Source organism: Vicugna pacos, chromosome 15 (assembly GCF_048564905.1).
Source record: "Vicugna pacos chromosome 15, VicPac4, whole genome shotgun sequence".
NCBI lineage: Eukaryota > Metazoa > Chordata > Mammalia > Artiodactyla > Camelidae > Vicugna > Vicugna pacos.
In genome coordinates this window covers 13474744-13497058 of record NC_133001.1, presented here as the reverse complement: position 1 = coordinate 13497058, position 22315 = coordinate 13474744, and the positions used below count along the sequence as shown (strand labels likewise).

The 22315-nt window shown below is 46.5% G+C and overlaps 1 protein-coding gene and 1 long non-coding RNA gene across 8 annotated transcripts in view; both read right to left on the bottom strand.

The window, feature by feature from the left end:
* The window catches only part of SPRED2 (sprouty related EVH1 domain containing 2), a 129449-nt gene that overhangs the window by 88281 nt on the left and 18853 nt on the right, over window positions 1-22315 (bottom strand). The window lies entirely within an intron of this gene.
* Window positions 15426-21386, bottom strand: LOC140685670 (uncharacterized). The gene is made up of 3 exons (XR_012058935.1): window positions 21350-21386; window positions 17797-17891; window positions 15426-15440 (listed from the first exon to the last, which is right to left on the bottom strand). It is a non-coding gene; the product is annotated as an uncharacterized lncRNA (long non-coding RNA).

The following is a 22315-nucleotide window of genomic DNA, read 5'->3' as shown; positions in this document are numbered from 1 at the left end:
AAAATGCTATAATATGCAGGAAAACCCATCAGATGACAACCTTTAGAGACATTTAAATTGTCCTCATCAATTGTCCGCACAAGGGGGCTTGAATCTGTTCCAGTGTGGCCACAGGGGCAGGAGAAAAGCTGGTAAATCAAAGACGTAGGTGTAGGTGCCGGCATGCAAAGTTTCTCTCTGCTAGAGGTGGGGCTGGGGGCCGGGGGGCTGCTGCTGTTTATTTCAAGCAATTTTATGCTGCGTCTTTTTGTGCACTGTCACACACACCTGAGTTCACTTTTTGTGCACTGTCACACACACCCGAGTTCACGTGCTTGGCAAATCTAGATTTGTGCCTGCTTTGCTTAAATCAAAAGATCAACTTGTATTTATTTACTCTCGGCTAGATTGCGTTGTTCTTCAACCTGTGAAGACACGGTACCTGCTCAAGCTTCAAGCTTCACCTTGGGAGCACAGGTGACTCCCCAGAACTCCATCCTGAGGACAGTTGTCCCTCTGGCTCTTGAGAGTGTCTTAAAAATACTATTACTAACACACAAAGGTGTGATGCCCTAGTAATAATTTTACTCTCCAGAACAATAAAAATATTGAAAGTTGGGCAAGGAAGACAGGGGACTAAAAGGATAGATAAAAAAGGAATGTTATCAAAATGTGACATGGCCCGAGGAGGGGATGTGTACTCCCCAACAAGCCACCAACCCAGGCCATGCCCCCTTCCCTCCTCTCTCCTATCTCTTTCCCAGCTTCCCCTCTGGCACCCTGCAGGGTCAGAAATCCTTGGCAGAGTCCAAGAGAACCCTGGTACTCAATGAACCAAATGGGTGAGTGGCTCGAGATCCCCTGCACTCATTTACATAACTTAAGACAGGATTTATCAGTTTCTGTTTTCAGCTCAGTTGAAAGAACCAGCCCCTCTCCTCTCTGGCTGGTTCCATCTTTCAAGCTCTTACCAGAAGGGCACAATCATCCCTTCTGTCTACGTCTCAAGCCCCCTCAACAAGACTCTGAAGTTGAAACTGCTTTTCATTTGCCAGAAAACACTCACCTACTCAAACGTGATGGACGCTGCCGCAGGGACCTTCATGTGCTGGGTCCAAGTGAATCCTCAGAAGCTTCACAAGATTAGTCCCCTTTGACAGACGACAAAGCCAAAGTTTGGGAAGATAAATATGCAGTACAAGGGACAAGGTCCAAATCTGAAGCCAGCTGCCCTGTCTCTGAGGCAGAGACAGTCTTAAGGCTGCCACAGTGATTCCTCCGAACACCACCTTCTCTGAACTGGTGGTAGAGCTCCAGGCAAGTTGCTCAGCCAGACCCAGGGCCCTGTTCCAAGGCTTGTGTACAAAATCCCAGTCTCCAGTCCCAGGAATCTGCCAGGTTTTCTGGAGTTCTCCTTCAGCACATAAATATTGCTCTAATGCTGGCTTTCACTATAACCCGCATCCTTTAATCCACACCCTATGCAATTAATAGTGGGTATCTCAAAATCATGGATGCCAATTACAGAGCACCTCTTCACGGACCCAGACTTTTTATGTACACACATCATCTGACTTACTAATCACAACAGCTCAGAAAAGTAGATGCTATGTCCCTCTTTTACAATTGAGGTTTTGAACGGTTCAGGTGATCTACCCCTAGTCACATGGCCAATAAGCAGCAGAGAGGCGTCGACACCACGTCTGCCTTACTCTAGAGGTGCTGCTGTCTGATACAGGAGGCACCTGTGGCTACTGAACACCTGAAACACAGTTGGCCCAAATGAGAGGTGCCACGAGTGTAAAATTAACTGCCTTTCGAAGGTTTAGTACCAAGAGTGCAAAATCACTCATTAACAGTTTTTAATAACAATTACATGTTGAAATGATCATTTTTAGATACGCTGAATTGCATAAAATCTACTGACATAAATCTCACCTGTTTTCTCTTTACTTTAAACACTGCTACCAGAACATTTAGAATTACTCATGTGGCTCGTGTTGTATGTGTTTAAATCCTGCAGTCTTTACCAAGAAGCCCTACTGCTTCCTACAATAACATCGCTCTTAGCAATTTACATGCTATATACTATTTTCAAAAGAATAAATCCACTTTGACAGACTTACCTCTAGTAACAAGAATTTTGTTTCCTGATGAAGACTTTAAGGATAATTTTTAATCTGTGCCTTCTGCCTCAACAGCTCAACAAGGGCACCTTCAAGGAGCAGAACGACATTCCTTACTGTCAGAATTGCTTCCTCAAGCTCTTCTGCTAGGCGCCCTCATCCCTTCCTCTGCACCCTCCTCCCCGGCCCAGCCTCCCAACTGCTACTGTGACCCAGAGGCCTAGGAGTGGAGGGGCAAATCCAGCAGAAACTGGAACCACATCCTTGGCTGGTGCAGGATGGCACGAGGACCCTGAGGGGTCCCGCCTGTTTTTCTCACCCACTGCCAGAGCCTCTGGGCCTCCCTCCTCCTCCTGCTGCTGCTGCTGCTCTCCCCAGGCTGCCAGCTCTTCACCCTCCCCAGAGGCAGAGGCTGGAGGGCCCCACCCCACCCTGCGTGTGTCCCCACCAACCTGCCTGGCCAGGACGGCACCCCACACTGGAGCCATCCCTTCCTCGTGTTTCGGCAGTGGAGCCAGCAGGGAGGGCAGGCAGGGTCAGATGGGGGCCCCTTTTCATCTGTATCCTCCCCCCTCAACCTAATTCCCTTTGTTCTGAGCATATTGGGGGACTAAGCTCCCTCCAGACAATGCCAGCATCCACCCATCCACCCACCCACCCATCCATCCACGGGTGGGCAGGCCCGGGGCCACGGAACGATCCTTGTGCTCCTGCCCTTCCAGCCTCGCCAGGCCTGGGCGACCGCCCCCACCCCCATACCTGCTCTGGTGCTGCTGAGAAAGGCCCCTCTCCAGCAATAATGTTTTATAGTCGCTTCCTCCGTCCCCGGGGACGGCGTGCAGTCGGGACTTTCACCCCGTGCCTGGACACGGTACCGACTTTGATAGATTCCTACACTGAGGTTTGAATTCACATCGTCTGAGTTGCTTTTACCTCTCTATACAAAAATGATTTAAGATTTTAAAGACGTTTCTTTTTGTACTCTTCCCCAGTGTGCACCGCCACTGGTCCTGTGGGTGACGGTGGCTGTGGCATATGGGGTTTGCCTTGTACTGAGGGCTTGGGGCGGGGGAGCAATCTGTATTTTATTTTTTCTTAGCACAAACAGGTGAATTGGAAGCAGCTGTGTGACTCCCCTTCTTTAACTTCACAGCTCACCAGGACTGTTTAAAAAACTGCTGTATTTCAAAAAAAAAAAAAAAAAAAACACCCTTACTGCCCAGGCCCGCAAACTCTTCACTGAAACTGGCCTTAAGGGTGTCTTGCTCTTTGGGGCCCAGAATTCCGAACCTCATCCATTCTGTTTCTGAGGGAGGAGAAGGGGGAAGTACATTTTGGGGGCACTGCTTCCCAAGTAAGCCATTAGGAGTGTCCACTTCCCTTTGAACTTTCTGGCAACAAAGAGAACATTCTCAGCCTCCTCATTGCCTCTACTGGAGCTCTTTCTTCTGCCTTCTCAGGAAGCTAGTATCTGATTTTCACCATTAGCCTTGTTGATTCCACTGGGTGCATTATGTCCCCAAGTTTCCTGCCCTCCCTGGAGACTGGAGGCCTGGGGGAAAGAGCCCAGGTTGTTGCAAGGGGGCCTGATAAGATTCTGGGCAGAGACAGGATCCTGCTGAGACAGCAGGAAGCTCCCAGAGTGCTCTCCCCCAAGGATTAAACAGGCAGGGCTCTGGTTCCAGATACAGCAGAAGCTGAGTATGCTATGGTCCTGAAGAGGGTCCCTCCTTGGTGGCAGGGCTGGGAGCAGCTGGGGTCTGAGAAGGTCAGCCAGGCGCCCCCCACCCCCACCCCAGGTCTGATGTCTCCATTCCTACCCATAGGCCTTACTGCTCTGTTTACATGGACCCGCCCCAGGCCCCTCCCCTAGAGGGCATGGGTTTCAGAGGTCCAGCCTCTGGGTCAGTGGATATTTGATGATATGATTTTTTTTTTCTTCTGTAAACTTATAACCTGGCTTTCCCCCCATTTCAATTTCTGTGATTTATGCCAACAAAGTTTGCCATTATTTAAAAAGAATTTTTAATCAAAAAAAGTATAATTTCAAATGCAGATGCCAAAGAACTTGCACGCATCCTAGCCGGGCTGTCTCTCTTCCCTGCCATGCCACAATCTCCAGCACGGCCATGGCATTTCATCATACCTTCTTCTCAGGCACTTTCCTTTCTCTTGCTACTTGTACTCCCCATCCCAGTTCTTGACCTTGAGAGATAAAAATGGTTCCCAAATCAAACCAAAAGAGGACCTAGCTTTCTGCTCCTAAGGAAGAGACTTTTACAGGTGAGAAGCTAGGCTGAAAGCTGTCAGGCACAGAGTCTGCAGCTATGGCTTTTCCATACCTTTCACTGGGGGAGCGGGTTTCCATGTAGGGCGTCCGGCTGGCTAGCCTCTGGCTGGGGTTCTGGCCGCTGCAGCAGGACCTGAGGCTGTTTGCTCTGGGTGCCTTCACTGTGGAGAACCTGCCAGCTGAAGCTGAAACTGCAACTGCTAACCCTAAGTGTTGGCTCTCTCTCAGGGCTTTACGTTCTCATCATCATCATCAGCTACAGCTGACATCCATTTTTCAATTGACTGCTTTCCACGTACCAGGCGCTGTGCTGAGCATGCAACCCAGGTTATCTCGTTTAATCCTCCCGCAAGTCTTTCAGGCATTACTCTCTGCAGACAGAGAAATCACAGCTCTGGACCCAGGCAAGACTCATCCACCAGCAGGCTCTGAAAGCAACACTAAGGGAGACTGGGTTTCCCTGCCCTTCTTCCCAGCATTCCTGGGATATCCCAGCTGCCACCAGTGGAAAGGGTGATTTGGTCAGTTGCAAAAGTGCTAAAACTGCATCACTTAATAGTTACTTAAATTACTTGCTTTTGAACAGCACTCCTCACATGATGACCTGTCAAATGGCACTTTACCTGTGTGCTGTACAGGGCCACACATGCGCAGGCTAAGCAAAATTAACTGGTTTGAGGGTCTTGTAAAACTAAACCACAACAGGGGACAAAAGTTAGGGATGGAATGTCGGCCTGAACAGCTCACTTCCTTGCCTTAATTGGCTTCTATCTTGGTGTTAATTGACTCTGAGTTAAGAGCCTTTCATATAAATCGAGGGAAGCTGACCTTTGGAGCGCTGGTGACTTGTTGGGTAAATATTTCTTTATGGACTTCATAAAATGCAGATTGTGTAAACACACACTCAGGAACTATTAAAAGCACTGGGTGGCTGGGGTAAGGCACAAAGGTGGCCTTTAAGGCTCCTGAGTACTCAGTAGTTGGACATGTAAGAAAACGAACATCAAGGATATGATTACAATTTCGGAAACAGCTCAAACTCTGGCTTGCAGGCAGAGGAATCACTTGGGGAGCCTGTCAATAATACAGATTCTATGGGCCATGTGCCCAGAGAGGTTGATACAGAAGGTCTGGGGGGGCCACTGACATCTGTATTTTAACAAGCCCTGCAAACTACCGACTCTGAGTAGGTGGCCTGGCACCAGCTTCAAGAAACAATGATTTCAGTGGTATAACAGCTCACCCACCTTCTCACCTGGTCTTCTGCAGTCCTGCCAAACAATACCACTCGGAGAACATCCCAGACTAAAGTCCTTCGTTCAGAAGTGGAGAGATGCTTTGGAGCAGGTGGGAACTCCCTTCCCCACCCTGCCCAGCACACGAAGAGCCCATAACTGACGCCCAGTGAGTACTCAGGCTGGCACCAGGAGAGCCTCCTTTCTGCCTCTGAAAGGGAGAGAGATCTACTCCTCTAAAGCCCAGAGCAGCTGATGGTGATCGGCACATCTATTAAAGGAAAATCAAGGGTGCAGGCTCTGTAGGGTGGCACGCATTTTCCAGGCGAACAGTCTCGTGCCTCCCCGCTAACTGCAGTCCCCCCACCCGAGACTACACGGAGAGGCCAGCATCCACAGCATCTGTGAGTCTGTGGCATCTGGAAAAGCACCTCCAGTTCTGGGCCCCCGTTTTACACGAGACACAGCTAAACCTGAGCACTGATAAGGAGACCCGGACGGTGTCTGGGCAGCGGAAGAGGCACTGCCTACGTGTACCAGCGGAGCGGTCAGCACAGCTGAGAACCGACTGTCACTGAGGACAGTGCTTCCACAGAGGGACTTGCCTGGGATCAGGGCCGCGTACCCGAGTCACCGGGCACAAGGCTCCCTTATCTAGGAAGAGTCTGAGCTGCAGGGCCATCCAGGGAGGCAGCACAACGCCTACCTCCCAGCTCCCTGAGTTGCTAAGATCTTCAGATGCTGTGTTACAATCCTGGGTGGGGGGCTGTGCGCTTTCACGTGAACAAACATGCTTTCAACCACGAATAATCCTTTTTCCGGAGCTTATCAGGACAACCTGTTACAGCATGTTTTTCCGGCTGGACACACAGATTGCCGAATTAAGTATCAAACCTGAGTATTCCCCAGGCCAGAAACTGTCAAATCTGTAAACATGAGTTTATATTTACAGTGAGTTTATGAATAAGCAGAGATTATCAACAACCAAGGATGAGTACCTGCGGGTTAAGAGTTAGTTTCACTGAAAAATTCACGGAAGCTAGGGATGTTGCTATTAGCCCCCCTGTAGGCGCGTGCCACCTCAGAGACACCGACAGTGCAGCGGGCACCCACGTGCCACCAGTAAAACGACTTAAAGAGGAAATCAGCAAGTCTTACCAATAAGAAAAGGGGCTAATATCTTCGAAGGACAAGCTGTTTTCTCACAGACATGGCCTCAGCACACATTCATTCTCATGCGTTTGTTTGAATTAAGGGATTTCTTCATTCCCCCGCCAGGTTAGAAATTTGCTCATCTCCAAACAGGAAAGGAGGCCAGGCCGACTGGCTTGTTTGGTTTTCACACGTGTGAGTAGCACGGGTTTTTCTGCATCATCATCCTCTGAAGCTGGCCCTCCTGCAGTCCTTGAAACGCACCGAGGCTCTGGATGAGGCGTGCTGCCCAAAGCTGCCTCCCCTCAACCCTGGTCCCCCTGTCTGGGAAAGGCCCATCAGCCCCCCAACCCACCACCAAGTTCCTGCACAACTGTTCAGAGCTTTCTCAGAGGTTCCATCCCCTTGTCAAGATGCTCTAGTCTAGAAAGAAACACACACACTCATCAAATGCAGGAATCTTTAGGAAATACAAGGCCTAATCTCAAAGTCCATCTGCCTCCAACTTCTGTGAGGGGAGCCTTTCTGGAAGGAGGGGCAAGAGCGTAGGGGACTAGGCACAGATTGACAGGAAGCCAGAGATCTATAAATGAGGATGTGAAATAGGAGATGCGGTGTCTGTGACCCACCGGCCTTGGGAGTTGAGTTCAGACTGCCATTTTTCCAGAATGAAGTCTTTGAGTTCTTATTAAGTCATTAGTTGAGCTGATCCCATTAAAAAAAAATTTTTTTTTCAGCTGTAGCAAAATATACACAGCATGAAATTTATCATTTTAACCATTTCCAAGTGTATGGTTCAGTGGCATGAAGGACATTCACATCGTTGTGCAAGACTGTCCCGTGTTCAAGTGAGCCCTTCACGTTTTCTCCTAAGATATTGAAACATTTTCCAGCCTTTCCCACATCTGCATGTGGTGCCCCACTTCTGGGTGACAGGCTACAATCTTAAAACCTGGCACCAGTTTTTGTTAGAGACATCTGTTTTAAGTCAATGAATTTTCGTTTCTAGGTAAAAGAATATGATTCTATAGCTCTGTTTTCCTTTAAATTCATACAAATTCTGGTCCCACATTAACAAAGTGTTGTCAAAAATCAAATTCAAGAACTATTTCTGTTTTCTGTAAAATAATTGGCCCCACTTCACCCCCCCAAAAAAGAGGACAAAATTTAAAAGAAAACACTCCTATATTTACTACTTTAACTATGAAAATAGCTAAATTCGTAGCCTAGAGGCTTGTGTAGTACATCACTAAGGAAAACTGAAAAAAATTATTAGGGCTTTTAAAGTTTCAGCCAAACCTTTTTAAAAATTAATTTTTTAAAATTCATAATTTTAGACAGCTGTAGGCGATTTTTTTATGTGTGCTTTAGAATGTTTTTTATTAAATAAAAGACCTCTTGGGTCCACAATTAGAATTTATTTTTTATTTTCTTGTGTGATCTCGCTTCACATGGAACATCAGTTTGGTACCTTCCTCCCTAAGAGATTATTTGCTACCTAACTTGAATGAGATGGAACCAAGAGGAAAGAGCAGGAAGGGAAGGCGTAACAGCCCCCTCCCCTGACAGGGATGTGCGTGGCCTTTGGAACACCCTTCTACATGGCAGGTGACTCAGGATAAATTAACGGGTAGTGATAAGAGAATCTTTTTTTTCCTTTGGCGCTACCACTGACATACAACATTGTATTAGTTTCAGGTGTATGTGATTTGCTATCTGCATATATTGCAAAATGATGACCACAGTTAAGTCCAGTTAACACCCACCACCCAGGGGCGTTAGTCTTTTAACGAGTAATGTTTCTTGGGCAGTGCCGTCTTGGTTGGTCACAGCCCTCTAGATTTGGCGGGTTTTCCCCTCTTTCAAACCCTGATGAGTCTGTGACACATCAGAATCTCCTGGATCTTTTGAAATACTGACCCAGGGTGTGAGGGTGAAATTCTAATGCAGTTCGTCCAGGGAGGAGACAGGTTAAGAGTGGAAAGATGGACAGGTGTGGTGCCTTAGACAGAAAGCATCCCAAACCAACCCTGGATATGCTCCACTTTGGGCCTCTTGTTACACTGATAAACCACCTTTGTTAGGACAGTGGTGGGTGGGCGCGGAGGGGGGTTCTGTCTCAGGCTGCATGGGAGGGGTGGAGGCTGGACCACACCGGCCTATTCTCCTGGTCACTGTTGTATTGCTCCATGTGGAACAAGAGGCATGTGGCAGGAGGGATCAGCAGGTAAACCATTTATAACCAAGCCACCCTGACTGTTTGGATGAATGATCCAGAAGCGCTGGAATGTGGAGCCTGAAACTTCACAATGCAATCTTTAGGCTCACGAGGGACCCTTCACTCTAGGAGTAAGAAGGATGCCCAGCTGATGAGGATTAACAAGCGGGGTGGAGTGGGGACATAGAACCCCAAGAGGAGGAAAGTTTTTTTTATTTTTCAGTTTTGTTAGGTAGAATGGCTACAGTTTGCGCATATGTAGTATATTGCATGTAAATACATATACACAATATACTGCAGGTACTTTTAAAATTTACATATATGTACTGTTCATTGTTTCTAAGAACGTTTAGAGCTTTACCTTTTTAAACTTACAGTTATCAAAGGAATAAAGCCAACCACAAAATAACAATTCAATAAGACACATACACCCCGCTACTGACAGCAACATTCTTTATAATTGCCAAGATATGGAAGCATCCCAAGTGCACATCAACAGATGAATGGATAAAGAAGACGCAACATAGCAACATATATATGTAACGGAATACAACTCACCCGTAAGAAAGAAGGATATTTTGCCATTTGTGGCCGAGAAGGAAATTTTTTTAAAGTACCCGCTTCCTATCCTACACGAGCAGTATGATTCATCTTATTATCCCAAGAGGAGTCCTGACTGAGAGTTTCAAAGCAGGATTAAGAAATGAACCAAGTGCCACCATGTCAAGGTGGGGTGTGTCCTCCCAGCCTGTCTGCCAGATGGCAAGCCCTGGGGGAGAGTGTGTCTTGGTCTGGGGGTTGCTTCTGCATGGCCATCACATTTCCTCGCTGTGTGATTCAGTATGAAGGATCATCTCAGCTTTAACTGGAGTTAACCTATGGGGCAGCGGCCTTATAAGACCTTAAAGTAAAAAGCTACCATAAAATGTAATGGCCTATAATGAAAAAGAATGTGAAAAGGAGTGTGTGTGTGTGTGTGTGTGTGTGTGTGTGTGTGTGTGTGTGTGTAACCGAATCACTATGCTGTTTGCCAGAAATTAACACAGCATTGTAAATCAACGATATTTCAATTAAGCAAAAAAAGCTACCATAAAAAATACTCATTATGGCTGGCTGGTCAACTCTTCCCTCCATCTCTCTGCTGTAACAGCACCTGCTGGCTTAGAAGCATGCAGTTCTCACCCAAACCGCCACCCGTCTCATGCCGGCACCCACCAGCCCGCCACCCCCACCCCTGAAACCTGCATATCAAATATTACTTCCTCCTGTCTATGACCATGCCGCCTTGGCAGTTAAGATGAAAAGTACACATGGGGGGGGCGGTGCTGGAGCTGGGAGAAGGGACAAGCGTAGATAATGTTTCATAGACTTTTCTGCTAGCTAGCACCCAGGTGCAAACACCTTGGAAGGTCACATGTGTTTCAGCTTTTCACCTAAGGGCTCATCTTCTCTCCCAGGATGGAGAGCTGAGGGAGGCCCACCTCTACCTCCTGTTCCTGAAACACCCATGGAAGCTGTCCCTGAGGACCCCTGTCTGTCACCCAAAGGTGAGCTACATGGGAACAGCATCTGACAGCTCACCTATCTCAACCTGGTGCAGGGGCTGACCAAGGCTGGCAATCTGTTCAGTGTTGAAGGTTCCCTGTCAACATGGGCTACATTTATCTGAACCAAATAGGTTCCCACCATCTTTTTCCTGTCTCCTGAGGGTTGAACAACTCCAAGGTAGCAACTGTCGTAATGTTTAACAGAGCACCCAAAACAGGTGGAATCAAGGCCAGATGACATCTGCTTGCTTACAAATCTCAAGCCACCAACTAGCTGTGTGACCCTGGGTTTGTCACTTGAGCTCTCTGGATTGCAGTTTTTCTGGAAAAGAAGGGAGTTGGCATTTTCCTAAGATCATCTCCAGTTCTATAATTTTATGGTCACGTTGCAACCATTTTACTTCAGTGAGAAAGCGCAAAGAATTCTCCACTTCACAAGAGCAACTTCAGCTGAGCGGTGCTGTGTTCCTGCAGAAGTAAGGATGCTAAAAACAAACGAAAACAAAATCCCTCACTTGGTTTGTTACCAGCCTGTAAGTTTGATCTACAAAGTAAGTTGATTCATTTTGTTTCGAATTTCACATCCCCATTTGACTATCTTCCAATAAACTTAAGGACAACCTTTTTGAGACAAGGGTTCCTACAGCAGTGCCTACTGCATTTCATTAAAGCCAGAAGGAAAGCCCTGCCCAGATACGGAGGAACCACAATTACTTGTGGCCTCCCTGACTCCAGCCTAGCCTGCATCCTCTAACTAGTTTGCATTTACCGATACATCACTTTATCATTTCTCTGCTTCAAAACTTTAAACAGCTCCATTCTACCTAAAAAACAAGTCCAAGTACCCACTTTGTTAGCTTGGCATGTAATAACCACCCAAATTTAGCCTCACCTGACTGGACCAGCTCTTTTTCCGAGCTCTCCCAGCATAAATCCAGAGGTGGAGCTTTCTTGTCTGTGGAAGAAATCTTCGGACCCAAGATGCCTCCTCTCCAACTTGCCTCACCCGCCCCTCTCCCCACCATCCTCACCACCATCTTTATCTGGGTCCTCTAAAACCCAAGTCCCACCTGGTTGAAAGTGAAATCTCCCCTGGCTAATGCAGCCAAGAGGTATTTTAATTTCTTCTTTCTCTCTATTTTAAAATAGAATATTATAAATAAGAATAAAAGCTTTCTTTTTTTTAAATAAGAACTCTCCTTGCAAAATTTGGAACATGAGTTCTTAAATATTATGATATTATTCAGTCCCTTTATTTCAGAGATGAGAAAGCAAAGCCCAGGGAAGCAGCTCGACATCTTGCCAAAGGTCACAGAGCACATTAGTGGCAAAGAAGTGATGGAAATCTAAGTGTCCTGACTCCCAGAACTTACTGCACATGGCAGCTGGGTACCCATCTTCTCTGCTACTTGGTATCCATTCAAGAGCTTCTAGTGGTGGGTGTATCCTCTTTTCCACAATACAACACAGCACAGGTGTTCGATAAATGCTGACTGCAGGAGGGGAAAGGGGGGAGAGCTGGAAGACATAAAATGCACTCCCCCAGGCCCTCCTATAAGAAGACCCAACTTTGTGCTAAGTCTGGTGGGGGCAGCAGGGGGGACGTCCTGACTCATTTTCAACCCCCCCACCCCATCCACCTCCAACCAATGTCCTCTGCTTTCCTTCAGACCCTCCACCCAGTCCACCTGAGAGCATGCATCCCCTACAGAATGACCACACTTACGTCCTTACACCAGAATGAGGGTCACAGCTATGATTTCCAACTTTCTAAAAGTACTCAAAGGCAGAAAATTCAAGGACTAGTCTCCCTCCCCAGGGATTACAACTATATTTTTTAATAACTGAGTTGAGAAAAACATGACAAACATCCACAGTGAATTCACTAGTATTTTACTGAGGTTGCATTTTATTATTCTATAAATGTAGCTACATACATCGAAAGAGAGTAATACATACATATGGGCGGCATTATGGGCATATTTGGTTCACGAACAACACTCGGAGTGGTTATGGGTCCCCAGCCACTTTTGGGCAACTGCTGGGTGGTGGCATCAGTTCAAGACTTCAGAGGGAGGTATCTAAATGCTGGCAAGGGACCTTAAGTCTCTGATCACCTTCCTCTGAAAGAAAAATACGACAGGCGAATGCAGGTACAACCGGAGAGGGTCTGCAGTCAGCTCGTTCAGATTTCCTGTTCCATCTGACTTCTTGTTGGAGTTATTACCATCACAGGCGTTGGTATTTTTAGCACCTCTTTTTAAGGGGGGGGAACAAAGGGTCTCTCCTTCCTTCAGTCCTCTGGGCTGTTCTTGGCTTTCTGAGCAAAGCTGCCTCAGGTGGAAAGCCACTTCCCGACTCTTATTCCAGTCTCTTCCCCATCTCTCACCAGGAATTATCTCTAAAGAGTGAGTGCTGACAAGTGATGGATAATTTGCATTTTAACCCTATTCAAATTTGGGTAAATGGTTTAATATGCATGCTAATATTCTATCATTATTCCAATTAAGGAAACTATTATGTTAAAGTGTTTAATCAGGAGAATTAGGGAGAACTCCAGACACCTAAAATTAACCTCTAATAGTCTTGACATTCATTTCATTTAAGTGCAATTTGCCAAGCTATAAGCAACTCCCCGCTCAAGACTTCTGCTTAGGCACGTGGGGATTCCTGATAAGACCTAAGAGCAATTCATTTCCTAACTAGATTGCTGTCTAAAAGAATAAACGAAAAGGGCTGCAATCTAAACACAATCAAATCCCCAAGCAGCCACATTCCAGAAGACTTAAACACCATCATCTCGATCCCCAGGAACAACAATGCTATTCGCATCAGGAACAACACAACCACTTCCTCTTTCTCTGACCTTCTCTGTTTAATTACTTCCTGTGATTTCTTCTAGGGCTGACTGTGCCTGCGTCCAGGGCGGCAGGCTTTCCATGCAAGACTAACGTGTCTGGAAGGTGCAGAATGCCAGCTGCCGACGGACAGAACACACACAGAGGGCTGGGGCTTCCTACTTCTTTTTAGGGTGGATCTCTTGGGCCACCTGACATTCACCAAGAACTTTTTTTAAGCCGTAAGAAAAAAAGAAAAAAAAAATTCTTCCAGGACCTTCCCCTCTAAAATCAAGCTATACCTCAAAGTTGGAAGTCCTGCCAAGAACGGTAACGGGCAGGCCCTTGAAAAATCTCTCTCCTTCTTGTCCCATGAGCTTCTTCGATAGATTCCAAATGCCAAGTACGTGAGGTAGCCTTTGAAGACACAAACCTGGCAGCTGGGAGCTCACTGTCGTCACAGCCACAGACAGGCTCTTGCTGTTCAAAATGTGGTCCCTGGATCTGCAGCTCCAGGAGCACCTGGAAGTTTGTTAACAGTGCGGACTCTCAGGCCTTCCTGAATCAGAATCCTCGCTGTACAAGATTCCCAGGTGATTTCTTGAGCACGTTCAAGTTTAATCCTCCTCTCAAAACAGCTTAGGCTCAAACACAGGTCCAGGAGAAAAGGGTGATTTGTTAGCCATCCTGCTCCCACACACTTTCCATCAAGGGTGAGGGGGCTGGTTCTCTTTCCAAAGGAGGTATCTGGAGAGCTGCTCTTTGTGTCGGTACAGAAGAGGCCAGCCCAGGGGGCCCTGGTTCCCTGCTCCCACACAGGAATGCAAGGAAGAGATGTCACCTGGAAGTTCTTCCGTGTTTACAGGATTCTAAATGAGCTCTAACTTCATTCACTCCATGGTAATATAAATCAGGCTGTCCACGCAGCACAAGTTCTTTGTACGCAGAAACCGAGGTGCTGTGAAGTTATGACACATAATGCTGTTCTACAGACGTCAGGTCTGAAGTCAAAGGACCTGGGTAAAAATAACAGCGCTTGCTCGGTGACCTCAGAAAGGATACTTAACTTTGCTGAATCTTTTCCTCACCTGTAGCTGGATTTATTCCATCCATGTGTGAATGTGCAAGTGTGTGTACACAAAACACATGCACTCACACACACACACACACACAGACACACTCTCACCCAAAAAACAACTCAAAGAACTTGTTGGGGGATTCTGAGAAGGGCAGGCAGTTCCTTTAATGCTCTGGAGGAAGAGTTCCCTCCACCCCAGATCTGGGCGTCCCAATGCCTGCAGCTCGAGGAGGAACCCTGCAGGGGAAGGGGAAGAAGGGAAGCACCTCTGGTAGCCAGTCAGACCATCATCCAGGCGGTGCTGTTCTCAGCCCTCAAGGCAGATGCAAGTGCCCAGCACCCCAGAAAGTAAGCTCCCCGAGGGCAGAGGCTCCCTGAGTCACAGCTCGGGTCCTATCTGGCACACTGCACACAGTAAGTGAATGGCACTCCACAGCTAGTCACCCCCTCTCCTCAAGCCTCATCCCACTGCTATTTATTTTACCCACAAGATAATTTACACAGGGCTTTGCAGTTAGCGTCCAAGTATGCTCTAAAGTCAAGCTCTTTAGATTCAAAGTCTACCACACTCAACATGGACCCCTGTAATCCTGTATCTGCCCACTTTCCGTAGTAGAAAAGACATCTAAGAATGGATGCTAAGGGCCTCAAAGCTGGTTTGCAAACAGCAGGCTCCTGGTCTAAAACCTGTTCACCTGTCCTCCTAGTGGGAGAAGGCAACCACTAGGCCTTGAGGGCTGGAAGTGACGCTGAGCCGGGGCACTCCATCCTGGCAGAGCAGACCTGTTTTGGAATTCTGAGCCTGAGAAAAATCCCAGATTTGATTTAATCTATTAAGCAAAGGAGAGAAATTTAACGAATAGGTCAAGACTCGCTTCACACTTACATAGCTTTAAAAGGTCTGTAAAAATGAGTAGAAGTCCTGGGATGTTGATGATTAAATCAAATCTCTGGTCCATCATCCGCTTTACTCCTCGGCTGGAAATACAAAATGCAAACACCGGCAGGCAAGCAGACAAAAACAAGTCATAAGCCAACTTACTCCTAAGAGAACTCTGGGCCCCACCTAGCCTATTGATTCTTGTTTTAGACAGAATTTGAATGCTGCTGGTAATAAGATTTCTAGACCACAGACTGGCAAGAGAGTGAAGAATGCTACTATAGGTAAGTACCCTGACAGTAAGAGTCAGTAGAGGGCAGAGGCAGGGTGTGACCCCAAAGCCCACATTTCTTCCATTACCGTCATGGCAGCCTGCCCATCTCGGTAGTTCTGAAGAAAGCAACGTCAGAGTCTTTTTGGATGCAGGTACAATATGAATAATCATTTAATTTTTTACATAAGGTACAACTCTTTTTCAATTAATGAATATTTACATTAGCTAATCAATAAACGTTTGCAGAAAGCCTACTATGATCTCGGCATTCTGCCAGACTATGGGTATTAGGGTCAATAATCTATTATTCCCACACCTGGAAGGGCAGACGGGCCAAGCTTCTCTGTGCATGCTCAGGGTGGGATGCAAATACAGAATAAACAGTGCTTATCTGAAAAATCAATACTGGAGGCCAGGGCCAAAGCAATGCAGTGAGAAAAAGAAATACGAGGAATAAATAATGAAAATGAAAGACAAAGATGTCAGTATTAGTTGAACTAGGAAAGACAATTAAAAAAAAAACTTCGCCTGATAATTAAGTTTTAAGCATCCATGAATGGACCACAGGGAATATTGCTAAAAATGGAAACAACCAGATTTGACAAATCATTATTTCAGTACAAAGAGGAGCCAAAGCCATACACTTTGGAAGCTGCCGGTGTTGTTCTAATCTCTTCAATCCCAAGTGCTAAATGCCAGGGTGAAGTCAAAATCCACTTCTCCACCTCTCTGCTCTTGGTGCAAGTAAACACAGAAGTGTTGTTTTTAAATACATATTCAACCACCCTTTGAAAGAGAGTATATAACAGAAGCATGATTTGCTATCTTGGCTGCAGTGTGCCCCAGGTGAACATAATGCTGACAAAGATGACCTGAGAAATGAACTGCTATAAACAGCTGTTCTTTAATTTAGCCAACCCCTCTGCCAGTTAATATCAAGTATTTCACTGAGATCCTGGCCTGACTTCCTTTCCGTGACAGGTGATACGTCAAGCTGTGGGAACAATGTTTCATGCCTACCCAGGGCAAGCATACAGAAAACGCATCTTGCTTCCCAGAGCATGGTGTGCACCAGTGCAAAAGATATTCCCTCTACTCCAGGGACTAAAAGCCCTAGGAAATGCTTTTAAAAATCATCAATGTTCTATCCTTAAACATTGATTAGAAATAGTTACACACTGATTTAAAATATTTACAAGAACAGTTATCAAGTTTATCAATATGACTGGGTCTTTAAAAAAAAAAACAAATCCAAAACAGCCCCATTTACTTAAGAGAATACAAGCCAAAACAAACTGAACACAAAAACTTCCTGCTCTGCCTCTATTATCATGTTCAGTTTCTGAGGATTTTTGCTGTTAGACTGTGTATTTGTGTTCAGCCCCGTAACACAGGGACTATGCCAATACTTGAGTTCACCAGCACAGCTGTCTCCAACTTCAAGTGTCAAGACGCCATAAGAACCCTGTAGCTACAGCAAATTGCTAATACTGTGATTTCTGCAGAGATTCTCCTGCAGAGGCAGAAACACAGGCCCTGGCTTATTGCATTGAGAATCTTCCACTTCTCAGTTCCCCCAACAGTGCCTGGAATCAAACTGGTTTTGAGTCGTCAATCACGGATCACCACCACCAGGTAGTTCTGCACCCAATTTCCACAAAACACGTCAAGGGCTTCATGTGAACACGGAGCTTCTCCAAAGGAGGCTTATACACATCCTAAGTTAACCAAATCCAACAATTGTCATGATTGCATTAGTCAGCAGGGACAAAACTGCATTTTAAAATAATTAAATCCATTTTTTAAGTTCAATAGATATTTATTAAAAGCAGCCACAATGTGCCCAGTGGTGTTAGGCCAACAACTAGAAAACTAGGCAGTTAAGAGGTAATAATCCTGAATCCCAAAAGCTCCTATTCCAGGACAGAATCTGGGTATAAGCCCAAATCTAAATGGTGATTATATGCCAGACGATGGAGGGGGAAATGCCATAGAGTCTGTGATCTTGACTTAGTCGCGGTGGGGAAAGTCTAGGAGGACCTCATAAAAGGAATGTCCCAGGGCTGGTTGAGGGGAATGAGCAGAATCTCACTTGTTGAAGGAAAGGAAGAAAGAAGAGGATTTCAGAATAAAGAGCACGAGCAAGCAGACTGTTGAGGCAGAATAGTTTCGATACTCACACTGATTCACTTATAATACACTTTACTGGTTAAAGGAACTGGAGAGCAGAGGGGATCAGCTACAGCTAGAAAGGAGGCAGCATTTGTTAAGATCCCTGTGGAAACAGACCCAGCAGGTGGAGGTTAGTCCAGGCCCACCACCTAACAAGACGTACAGCCTTGCAGCAAGAATTTAATTTTACACAGTAACAGTGTCTTTATACAATGACAACGTCCTGGCTTATAAGCTTGTTAAGATCTTTCCAAGTTTTCTGTTTTGCTTTGCTTTGCTTTCAAGATTTTCTGATGAACAAATCAAGATTCCAATTCTGAATAGTCAACTCCATGTTTTTAACATTTAAGGATTTTAAGTAGAGTGGAAACACACTCCCTTTTTTTAAGGCTAATACAAAGAGAATGGATCAATACTTATTGTAATGGGTCTAATTCCCACAACTGTTATTTCAATGAATGTAGATCTAACTTTCCAGTAATAACCAACCCTGAATTCACACTCCCATTATCTTAAGGTGTATGGCAGAATTCTCAAGCCCAAGTTTATTCAAATTCACTTTGATTCAGTATGTGCGTCATAGCATTTTCAGGGAAGATAAGGGAAGTGAAAAAAGTTACGGCAGTGACAGACTATCACCAATTCAGAAGAATAAGGGACAGCATGACTGGCAGAAATGGTGTGAGCTCTGAAGTCAGTATGACTAAGGCTGCCACCCTCTCCCCTTCTGAGACAGTACCTCATGCTGGTTAAAAACAATCCTTTCTGAGCAAGGCTGCTGGGGTTACTTAACTGCTCTGGGCCTTGGTTTTGCCATCTACAAATGGAGGTAATAATGCTATCTACTGCATAGAATTGCTGAGAAGGCTAAATGAATAAACTGCTATAAAAAATATTAGCTGTCTTCGACAAGTGACTTTACTTAAGCTTCCATATCAGATAAATGGGGTGACAACCCCTTCACACGTTTGAAAGTGAGCCTGTAAGAAATCTATCCCAGCGCCCAACAAAGAGCTGACACCAGACACCTGTGTTATTCGTGGTGCCGGCTGTAAGCTTTACACGGGCTAGCTCATTGAATTCCCACAGCAACTCCATGAAATCAGTCGTATTTATTGCCATTTTATTCACTCAGATAAAACCAAGGTGAGATACAAAAGTAACTTGCCTTACATCAGAAAGTGAGCAATCGGCTAAGCATTGAGTCTTAAGTACACATTACAAATGAATTTAAAGCAGGATTGTTGGCCCTTGTCTGAAATAACCAGTTAGAAAGACATTTTTCAGTCAACTGAGACTAAGAGTTACAGACATCAGGGAATTTATTCTTCATTTTATTAAGTGTCATCATGGTATTGTGGTTTCATGGCAGAGTAGGCTCATCTTTTGGAAGGTAAGCTCAAGTAATTGGAATATAAGGGTTATAATGGCTAATTTCTTTGAAAAGTTTCAGCAAAAATATTTAAGCCTTTTTTTTTTTTAATGGGAACCCTTTCAACATTAGGGAAAATACAACTGAGGGCTGAGCTACAAATCCATTCTCAGCAAGATGTGTGTTGCAGAGAAGGGTTCATGAACCAGACAGAAAGCTGAATGGTAGCCCGGTGTCTCCCGAGTTACAGCTCATTTGAGAAGGGTTTCTTCATTTTGTCTGCAAATTTCCAAACCATTCATAGCCATGATTGCATGCTTTAAAGATACAGACGAAATACACATGATTTAAAAAAAATTTTCCACTCCCTGTGTACAAAAGACCACTTTCAATAGTTTGTTGATGCTCTTCAATTTTTCAATTATAAAAAAAATCTGTAGAGTTGGAAATCTTAACATGCATTTTTACCTGGAGTGGGATCAAAAAAGGATCAGGGTATTTTCTATGTGGAAACTATTGTTTAAGACCATCGGTGAAAAGGGCAGGCAAGCTTTCCTGAATTTATGAGCATATATATATATATTAGAGGAGTTTTAAATTGACATGGAAAAGAACAATAGAAGATGAAACTTGTTTTTTTAAATTAAGCATGATTTTACCATTCTGAGTTACTATATTCTGATCAAGATAGTTAAGTACCTGTATTGTTTAATAAAAGCCTTAAATATATGTGGACTATCAGGAAAATGTTTTATCTAAGGCACAAATATATCCGCCAGTCTCCAGTTTGATTACCGCCTTATAAGTAACATACCTTGCCTACTTCCAAAAGGAACCTCAAACCACTAGATGAGAAAACAGGCGATCAAAATGCACACAGAGGAGGGGTAAATAAACCTAGCAAAAACCTAGGCTAATATGGCACCATAATCAAGCAAAAATTTTAGCTCTGAGCTTCCTGACAGTGGTAGGAAAACAACACAAAAGCAATCACAGCAAGCTCTGTAACTCAGAGAGAAACCTTCTTCCTGGCACCAGCATTTAAGAGGCATTTTTCAGATGGGTCATTACTTAAGAACATTGAACAATATAATGGACAGTGTCCACAAATGGCAGTTTACATACAGCCTGTCTTCTTACCAGGCATTTCATGTCTCATGACAAGGTCATTACATTAAAAGTAAACCCAAGAAGGCCAGAATTCTGCAGCGGGCTGTGGTGCCACAGCTTTCTGATTCTCTAACTGAAACCAGAACCTGTCCTCAAATATCCATTGTCTCAACTGGGCTTGACAGCAGTTGGGGCAGCTGGTTCCATGCTGAACTGCTCTGAAAGCCTGGAAGAGAGTTTTTTATTTATTTTTTGCTGGTGATCCCATCTGAAATCCTTTTGCTTTGGATAGCAGACAGGGGAGGATGCAAAGCTGACATGCCTCCCCGAAAAGGGAGAGGCCAGGCCAGTATTCCCAAGAGCTGGAGCCAAGGAACCCAATCGAGGGTGGTGAACCAATCTCCAACCAGCCCAGAGCATGGCAACCGTCCCTCCCTGCTACTACTGCTCTTTGTGTGTGCAGGGACAAACAAGGACCCGTAAAAATACCTGTTTATTAGTCAACTCCAAAAGGGGGCAAGGCCCAGCAGTATATCCCTCCCCCACCCCAACCTGTATTTCTGCCCTAGAACGTCAACATTTTTCATTTTACCATTTAAAGATACAGTTTATGAAGGCAAAGCAAAAGGTCTAAAATACACAGACCAGCAGATGTGGTGGGACAGCCACAACACACACACCAGGCAGTATCCTCTCCAGCTACGTACGGAATGGGTGTCCAGCAGACCAGGGGTTACTGCAACCAAAGCTCCCTGGGGACCCACAGAAAGGAAATTCCCTTTCCCAAACACCAGTCCTCCCAACACCCCCTCCCGCCCAGCCTGGCAAAAGCAGAGACCAAAGAATAAAGGGGCATTTTAAAAAAAGTGAGTAGATTCTTACAGCACAGCATTCTGTCACCTGCTGCAAGAGAAGCCCTCCCTGCCGGCCAGCCCTGAGTCACTTCCCCTCTCTGCACTGAGTCCCAATGCTCGCGGGGGCAAAAGACCCACGGTGTCTGGCGCTGGCTACCCGCAGCCCCCACATCCCTGCAGACACGCGCGGGGCCTCCCTCCAGGCACGTCCCCACGGCTGCCCACCGGCTCTCCGCGCCCAAGCCAAAGAGCACCAGCCGGCGCCACCGCTACCTTAGCTAATGGCAGCACTGAATGAAAGGAGCCGAGGCAGGCTCCGGATTTATGAATGTGCAGGGGAGGAGGGGAGGGATATCATGTGACAATAAAGGAGAGCGTCTTATTCACAAAAAAAAAAAAAGTGGCTGGTGGCGGGCACAGCCGCTGAGCAGCGGCGGCCACTGCGGTGCGGTGACCGCTCGGACCCGAGGCGGACAACCTCAGGCGCCGGGCTCGGTAGCCCTGCCTCTGTAGCACCCGCGATCGGAAGCGCCTCGGGCGGGGGTGGGAGAAAGCCAAACCCGACTCGGCGACCGCGGGGCCGGAGGGAGCTGCACCTTGGCTCAGGGCTGGAAAAAGACACCGGTCCCTCGGGAGGGCAGTGGGTCCGCCCAGGGGCCCCTCTCGAAGCGCCCGGAGCATTGTTCCCCTCGGGCCCGCGGGCTGGGCACGCACGCCTGTGCACGCGCACACACACAGATACACACACACACACACACACACACACACACACAGATGCACACATAAACAGGCCCGCAGCGCGCTGCCCCGCACGCTGCCGCCCACCCCCGCCGCACACCCTCCGATCTGTCCCGCGAGCACCCCGGACCCCGCGGGGCCCCAGTCCCGGGCCTGCCAGCGCGTGCACACAAACTCATATGCGCCGCGGAACCTGGGGCGGCTCCGCACACCGGCCCGCGCGGGGACCCCGGCGCACACAGACCCCCGCGCAGCCGGTGCCCAGTCCTCCCTTCGCTCCGCTGTGTTTTTTATGAATGAAAATGTGGTATGCAAATGAGAGCGATTCAAGAAAACGAAATGGCGGAGCCTGGGCCCCAGTGGGCTCCCGAAAGGACCGCGGGGCGAGCGGCGGGGCGGGAGAGTCTCAAAGTCACCATGTAAAAACCCACCGACTCCAGGAAACCAGAGCGG